We start from the raw sequence: 8,898 nt of genomic DNA on the forward strand, positions 1-8,898 counted from the left end.
TTTGTATATTCCAAGGCATTCGGTAGTTCACACTGCATATTGTTCGTTTATTGTCAAATCCACACTTAACCGAAGCAATTGGAGAGCAAGAAAGTCTTGAGGTTGCTCTTGAAAGCCTTAATATTAGAGAACTAGAAAGTTTTCAGTTTCCTCTTGAAAGCCTTAATAACTTCAGTCTTCCGGAAGTCTGTTGGGAGCTTATTGTAAAGTCTCTGGGCCGCATATTTAAAAGCTAGTCTAGAGCCTACAGTAGACATATATCTAGGTTGCAATAAAAGTGGGATTTTTTTCTAACTTTTATTTAATGAATATCTAGATGTTTCCCTTTCAAGAAGTCATGTCTATCGTTATAAAAGAAAGATACTTCTTTTGATGCATTTACTTTTACCAGTATCTGATCTTGATTTAGAGTACAGTCATGTACATCTCAATCTTTCGATGAAGAAAGTGTCGTTCACATGATTTGTTACTCGTTGAATGGTGGCTATTTTTAGAAAGAGATATTTCTGAAAAGAGGTAATGCTGAATTGACTACACTGTTCTGTGACCGTGAAGCCAAATCAGCATTGTCATTGTGCGGTTTGCAACTGAAATGGTGTTTAACTGTTGGGTTCCCTCATCTGAAGAAAATGAGCAAATTTTCGATTGGCGATGATTTTTTTATTGCGATCGGCTATTAATTTTTTATTATTTCAATGTGTAGTGTAGAAAGCGTGACTTCTTTAATAGTAAAGTGCTTTAGGAGGTTTTGTATTTTCTTAAATTCTTTATGGTATTTTTTTTTCTTTTTATTGATATTCAGTGTGGCGTTCTATCGTTTGCTCATATTGGATGGACTTGGTTTATGAAAATGAATAGAGGCTCCAATTTGCCTTTCATGTCTGTGAATGGGAAAAGGAGAATGAAATTTTACTGTAATCTCGAGTGCCATATGTTTTGAGATCATGGTAAGGGGTAGATGGAGATGGTTTGGGCATGCTCTTCGCACTCCCCAAGAGAGATTAGTTCACCAAACGTTGAGCTGGGCTCCACAAAGCACTAGAAGAATTGGAACACCCAGGTCTACATGGCTGAGGACTATGAAGCGCGAATTAGATGATGATGAATGGAGAAGTATTGAATTAAAAGCTCAAGATAGAGACGACTGGCGAAATCTAACGAGGCAATTTGCGTCAATAAGCGTAGGAGATGATGATGATGATTTTAAGCTGAACAGAGAAGTAACATTCTATTGTCAGATTTAAAAGCGAAAGAGACATCTTTTCTCAGGATCGACAAAAAAGGAAAATATTTTGTTGAATACTTGAAATGTAAAGTACGATTCTCTAAAGAAATTCTAAGTTGAAGTAATATACTTTGTCAAAGGTAAAACTAGTCTAATCAGAATAATGTATAAATAAAAGAGCAAATTAGGAATAGAAGAATTTAACTATTTCAAAAAACCAGATTGAATAATATTATTGTAAACTAAATAAATGTCTCTGTGAAACAGAAATTACCCCAAAACAAGTGAATATATTAAAGATAACTCGCTCGAAGCCAATCAGTATAATGTAAGATTTTTCCCCGAAATCAAAAGAGAGCGAAGATGTTCAATTAGAAGTAACAAAAAGAAGTTAAAGCTTTAATCATATTCAGGAAAAAGGTCCTCCACCAGAATCCACAAGATAATTAAGATTCTCCTTCAGAACTTAATAATAGAAGACGACTTCGCCATCAGCATCTCCCAATAAGTAAGATTCTCTTATCAAGATTGTCTCAGTGATTTAGCAGCTGTATTTGAAAACGAGAGGGGCTAATTATTTGGGAAGAATTGATTAAGAAGGACTAATTACTGGAAAGGTCAGATCTTTAACCAGTCATAGCAAGAGAGAGAAGAAAGGCAAAACTTAATGAACTAATTAATATATCCAGGTAGAGACATGACATGATTCCACCCGATAGATTGAGATACAGACTACATTCCACGGTCCGAGATACCAAGTCTCGGGCGCTAGACCTTCTTTACCTAATGACGTTTCTTAGATAATTAAGGCCCCCTCTTAGGTATTTATGTACTAATTAACGGAAGTTTACGACTCATTCGTTTTCCCTTCAGGTGTGTGTGGGAAAGTGATTTGCGATGAATAACACTGAAACGGACCATCATCCTTCAGGCATGATGAAGCCAACATGAAGTAGGCGAGGCTGCCTTGCTAGCAGTCCCTCTAAGAAACGAGTCTATCTCGTTAGTTCTTTGACGTTTTGTTGTGGTTCATCGGCTGCTCGTCAAGACGCAACGGTATTCAACGTACATATTTGGGAAGAAACACTAAACGTCATATAGTGGTGTGTTTTTTTGGGGGGGTGTGGAACAGAGACGCTCTGTTGATGACTCGCCCTCCGGACGTGGCTACTGGATCTCGTTATTTGTTGCTATTAGGAAACGAATAAGATGGTGAGATCATAGGCAATTTCTGCAGTACCTTGAAATTACAGCACGGTACTGGTGGCACCTCCTTATATGCGTCCTTGTGTGTGTGTGTGTATATATATATATATATATATATATATATATTATATATATATATATATACTGTATATATATATACTATATATATATATATATATATATATATATATATATATATATATATATATATATATATATATTGTGCGTGTGTTTTCAATTATATGAATAACAGTGGTTACCAAAATTAACATAGTCATTCGTAGAGAGAGAGAGAGAGAGAGAGAGAGAGAGAGAGAGAGAGAGAGAGAGAGAGAGAGAGAGAGAGGTGGGGGATGGGGGGAGGAGTAGACAAGGAAAAGCTTTTACCCTCCTTATCTGTTTGGGTCTGGCTAGAAAATCCTGACATTCCAATAATTCATTTCTTCAAGGGCAATCTCATTTTTACAGTTTAGCTAAAGTAAAGTAGGTTGTTACAGATTTTGCTACCTTGATGAGCGTCAAGTAGAATTTTCATCCAATAATACTTGTACATGAAGCAGTATAATTGTGCTCAACACAATGTTTATGGCAATTACTCAATCCCTAAGGAAGAAATGTATGTTTTAGTGTGTTCTATGTCATACACTTGAAAGGTTGTATGCCTTGAACTATATTTAGAATTATACGAAATGTCATTTATATTATAAGTCCTTTGACTAGCGAGACACTACATTAGATCTTTCTCTCTGGTCACGGTACATTTTCCATTTGCCCTTACACACACACACACACACCGAATAGTATGGCCTATTCTTTACATATTCTCCTCTGTCCTTATGCACCTGACAACACTGAGATTACTAAGTAATTCTTCACCAAAGGAGTTCATCATCATCATCTCCTCCTACGCCTATTGACGTAAAGAGCCTCGGTTAGATTTCGCCAGTCGTCTGTATAATCTCCTACTTCGCGCTTCATAGGGGTTACTGCACTGTAATTGTTCAGTGGCCAATTTCCTCTTGGTTAGGGTAGAGGAGACTCTTTTGTTATGGTAAGCAGCTCTTCTAAGAGAAGGACCCTCCAAAATCAAACAATTGTTCTCTAGTCTTGGGTAGTGCCATAGCTTCTGTACCATGGTCTTCCACTGTGTTGGGTTAGTTCTCTTGCTTGACGGTACAATCGGGCACACTATTCTGTATTATTTCTATTCCTCTTATTTTGTTAGTTTTTTATAGTTTATTTAGGAGATATTTATTTTAATGTTACTATTCTTAAAATATTTTATTTTTCCTTGTTTCCTTTCCTCAACGGGCTATTTTCTCCGCTGGAGCCCTGGGCTTATTTCCTTTAAGGAAAGGAATAAGGAAATAAACTATAAGAGAAGTAATGCACAATCAAAATAAATATTTCGATAACAGTAACAACATTAAAATAGATCTTTGATGTATAAACTATAAAAACTTCAAAAAACAAGAGGAAGTGGAAGATAGAATATCGTTCCTGAGTGCACTCTCAAGCAAGAGAACTCAATCCCAAGACAATGGAAGAGCCTATGGCACTATGCAACAGAACAATGGCTTGTTTTTGGAGTGTCTTTCTCCTAGAAGAGCTGTTTACCATAGCTAAAGAGTCTCTTCTACACATCAAGAGAAAAGTAGCCAGTGAACAATGACAGTGCAGTAGTTAAGCCCTTGAGCGAAATAGAATGGTTTGGTAATCTCAGTGTTGTCAGGTGTATGAGGACAGGGGGGAATGTGTAAAGATTATGCCGGACTACAGAGTTCGGTGTATGTGTAGGTAAAAGAAAAATGATCCGTAACCAGAGATAGGGATCCAATACAGTACTGCCTGGCCAGTCAAAGGACCCAATAACTCTATAGCATAAATATGTAAACTCACGCGCGCTAAATGTGCAAAAAGTTGTCATAAATTGCCAGATCACTTCTGAATGTCGGCATCTCCATTTGATTAGAATGCAAATTAATTTTTCTCAAAAAGATACCTTTCAAGTAAAACACTAAAATCCGATTTAAAACGTACTTAGCTACAAAGTCAGGTTTAATGCGAATAGCATATTTAGTAAAGATTTTTTTTTTTTAATTATAAAGTAATTCGTGCATATCACATAAGATCACGGGATTAAATGGAAGGGGAGAGTCATATTTTTAGAATGATTTTTTATAGACTTCATTTTGCGTTTCTTCTACTTGGAATCATAGGTCTCATTCAAATAATCTGCTTTGCTCCTTACGACCATTTCCATCAAGATGGAATAACACACACAAACACACACACACACACACACACACACACACACATATATATATATATATATATATATGTATATATATATACATAATATATATATATATATATATATATATATATATATATATACATAATATATATATATATATATGTGTGTATATATATTTACCAAAATTTCTTGGGGGGTACCTAATTCTTTTATAGAGCTAGATTATGTGCATGGTTAATTCCTAAAACAATATCAGTGAATGCATTTTTTGAATAAATAGAGCAATTTTTATATCTTCTGGAAATTATCATTTGTTTTTAGCATTGTTTTCCTTGCTGTTATATACAGTATTCAGAGCGAACTTCTACAGCTAGAATTTTTAGAAACATCCTCCTTTGTTATATTTGTGTTTGTCTGATATTTGTAGAGAATATAAGAAATCGCTCCATCAATACATAGTATGTTGAAAAATGTGGGAATTGTACACCGCCTTGACACAGGTTTTACTGAATATAATCGTTACATTTGGTTAAGGATGTCGACACCAAATTACCAAATTTAGTTTCATTGTAATAAATAACTTATTTATCATAACTTCAGGTGAAGACTACCAATCTAAAGGACATTTTTGTTTTTCTTTTCCTGGTGGACTGCTAGAGATAATCATCATGAGATAACAGTGAACTGTTGTACTATTTTTTTTTTTTTTTGAAGAATATACTTGACTTCATTACTAAAATCATACTTGACTTCATTATTTCCAAATATTAAGCCACAAATACTTCTTGATATTTAATTCCTGTTTGGAAAATATAGTTATCGCCATTGGGGAAAATATTTACAATTCATCGTCAGGCCTTTTAGCGAACAGACTAGTCACTAGTCTCTCTTTGAGTACGAATATTAATATTATGATTTACGAGGATGTTATGAGCGAGGTTAAACCTCACAAGAACCCTTCAGGAGAATTGAGCCTTGTTCACTCTTGACCGTGATTTACAGAACCCACATGTTTACTCATAACTTGTCCATTATTATTGCTCTTATTATGATCAGTGCTGTCCTTGTTATACCCGATACAGTTGCCTCGGTTAACTTGTAATTCCGTGATACTAGGCAATTCTTGTAAGTTTTATTTTTATTACCTCCGCCAACGAAGTTGGGAGGAGGTTAGGTTTTACCCCCTGTGTGTGTGTTTGATTGTGAAGAGGTTCCTTCCACAATTTTAATCGTAGAGTAATGAAACTTGCAAGGATTAACTGTTATGCAAAAAGCGTGAAATGATTAAATTTTGGAGAGTCAATGATAAAGGTCAAGGTCACGGTCACGCAAAATGTCCAATTCACGTAATCAGCCAGAAGTTTTGACATCGTTATCACAGAGACTTCAAACTTGTTTCATATTTGAGTGTATGAAAATCCACGGTAATTAATACATGCTAAGCTCAAAGGTCAAGGTCGAGCAAAATCTCGAGAAATAAGCTGCCGCGGCGGAGGTTTGCGCTCTACTGAGTGCCCCTCAAGTTATTATTGTCGTGGTTGTACGACTTTTGATTCTCGGTCAAAGATATATGGCAAATAAGAAGCTGCATATATAATGAGACCATAAACAACGTTTTTATGTTCATCCAGGCAAATAAATGTCTATAAAGGCCACAATCAAAACTCATATCCATCAAGTCCGTCATTACCTACGTGTTTCTGTCACCATTATGCTAATAGCTGACCCCCCCCCTCTCTCTCTCTCTCTCTCTCTCTCTCTCTCTCTCTCTCTCTCTCTCTCAAAGAGCAGTTCGATTCTCGTTATCTTGATGATTAGTGATATTGATAACAACTTACAAAGATAACTGATCAAACAATAAACATTTTGGGAATGAGATACAGTAGACGATGTGACCATATCAAAATTACAGAGAAATCTTCTAAGAATGGGACATTTTGTAACACCTAGTTACGAAATATGTACTGCATTTGAATTACAACAGTTTACTAGGCATCTAAAATATTTTATTTTTTTTTCGTGGCGAAACACCTGACCAGTATTTGCATTTCAGAACTTGGTTTTCTTTTCTCTGCCAGCCTCCCATTTAGCAAAATCCACAAGGATTAACTTTAGCACCACACACAGACGCCGGTGGCCATGAAGACTAGAAAACAAAAAGTAAACAAAAATAAGCAAATGTATTAGATTAACTTTGAGACCATAACAAGATAAACGTACATTTTTATAAATAAAATTGTGGATAAACCCACACTTTACATCACTCTTACGAATATTCTACTTTCCAAACTATTTCATACCATAGTTAGTTAAATAACTGTTCCCACTCTTCTTTCACCCATCTTTCCTATCACCTAAAAAATTATTGCATTATTTTCATTTTATTAATTTTATCATGAAGCCTAAGATGAGATTTTCTTATTTAGAATTTTTTAAAGATTTTGTTTTGCCATTTTCACGTAAATACCTTTTAAATGTATTCATTCATATTTCGTCTCAATCACTTTTATTGCAAAAACCCTTATTTGGTTTTTAATGTCAATTTCAAAACATCAAAGAGATGTTGATGCATTTACACGGTTGTCTGAATTTGTTATTTATTAAACATGTATTTTCACTTGTTAATTCGTATTTTTTTTATGAATATTTAGCATCTTTCGTACAAAATTTACTTTAGGTTTTAGAGGTGAAAAATATTAATCTTGTAGTTTTTTATTAGGGTCATGTTGAAACCATTGCAAATTCATAAGACACTAAAAGCAAGCAAACCTCACACGAATTACTGCGTGCAATTTTCTCTCTCTCTCTCTCTCTCTCTCTCTCTCTCTCTCTCTCTCTCTCTCTCTCTCTCTCTCTCTCTCTGTATATACCTTGAAGGCTTAATTCCAGCCATGCAACCATGACAGTACCCTGTTATTTTCTAATTACCATCATTCTTGAGACGGCCAAAGATAATGAGGAGAATTGACAGCAATTAAAAAAGTTTTTTTTTTTAATGACTGATAATCCTTGCAACTTATCTTTGAAGGTATTTGTTATTATTATTATTATTATTATCATTATTATTATTATTATTATTATTATTATTATTATTATTATTTCCCAAGATACAACCTTAGTTGGAAAAGCAGGATTATATAAGCCCAAAGGGTCCCAACAAGGAAAATAGCTCAATGAGGAAAGAAAATAAGGAAATAAACTAAAAGAGAAGTTCAAGAATAATAACATTCAAATTAATCTTTTATATATAAACTATAAAAACTTAAAAATAACAAGAGATAGAGAAACAATATAGAATAGTGTGCCTGAGTTTACCCTCAAGCAATGGAACTTTACCCCAAGAATGGCTTAATTAAACTTGAAACTATGTTTTGTTTAAATATATCGAGTTTTATTGTTAGATTTCCTACATGTTAACAAGAATTAAGTGTTTTGGGATGTAGAGAAAATGGGCAGGAGCACACGCTTGAAATTCATGTTAATGAATGTGTATAATCTCGATTTTGAAGTTAATGCGAATGAGTTTTTTTTCGCAAAGTTGAAATTAATGTTAATTACTGTATGATTGTATGAGATTAAAATAAATGTTCCCTCAAGTGATTTCATCAAATCAGATTTGAAAAGCAATTGAAATATTATAAGGTACAATCATTTATATACACCTTTTGAAAAAAATCCGTAATTTTGATAGGAAATTCTTCGTAAAAATATACTGTTCTCAACCGTATTTCAGTAAAATACAGACGACCGTAATTTTACCTTACTTTGTTATTGTCTTTTACGGGATGGTGGCCATAATATCACTCCTTTACGTTAATATATTCATTTTTAAAACGGTAAAAATCCTGGAATAAATGTTGCCAGATATTTACCGTTTTTTTTTCTAATGCAAATCTTTAACAGAGTACACTATTGGATGGCATTTCATATAAAAGAAAAACTGCTCATTTTTTAAACCACTTTCACTCAAGTGATTCCTATTCATTTGGTGTCTTCATCAGCTGCATTACTTCAGCAGCATAGATATTCCGTGATGCAACGCCCTTCGCTTGCATTCATTCCTCCGGGGCCAAGGATTGGCTTGATCGCGGCACGAAGGGCCTGAGGCGCACTAATTCCTCTGTGCACATGAAGTAAATACTGAGTAGTACTGTGTGCTTAATTATAATTGGTTTTCTTTTAGCGGGGTCAGGGCAAATAAAGATGCTGA

The sequence above is a fragment of the Palaemon carinicauda genome, chromosome 26, assembly GCF_036898095.1.
Source record: "Palaemon carinicauda isolate YSFRI2023 chromosome 26, ASM3689809v2, whole genome shotgun sequence".
Classification (NCBI taxonomy): domain Eukaryota; kingdom Metazoa; phylum Arthropoda; class Malacostraca; order Decapoda; family Palaemonidae; genus Palaemon; species Palaemon carinicauda.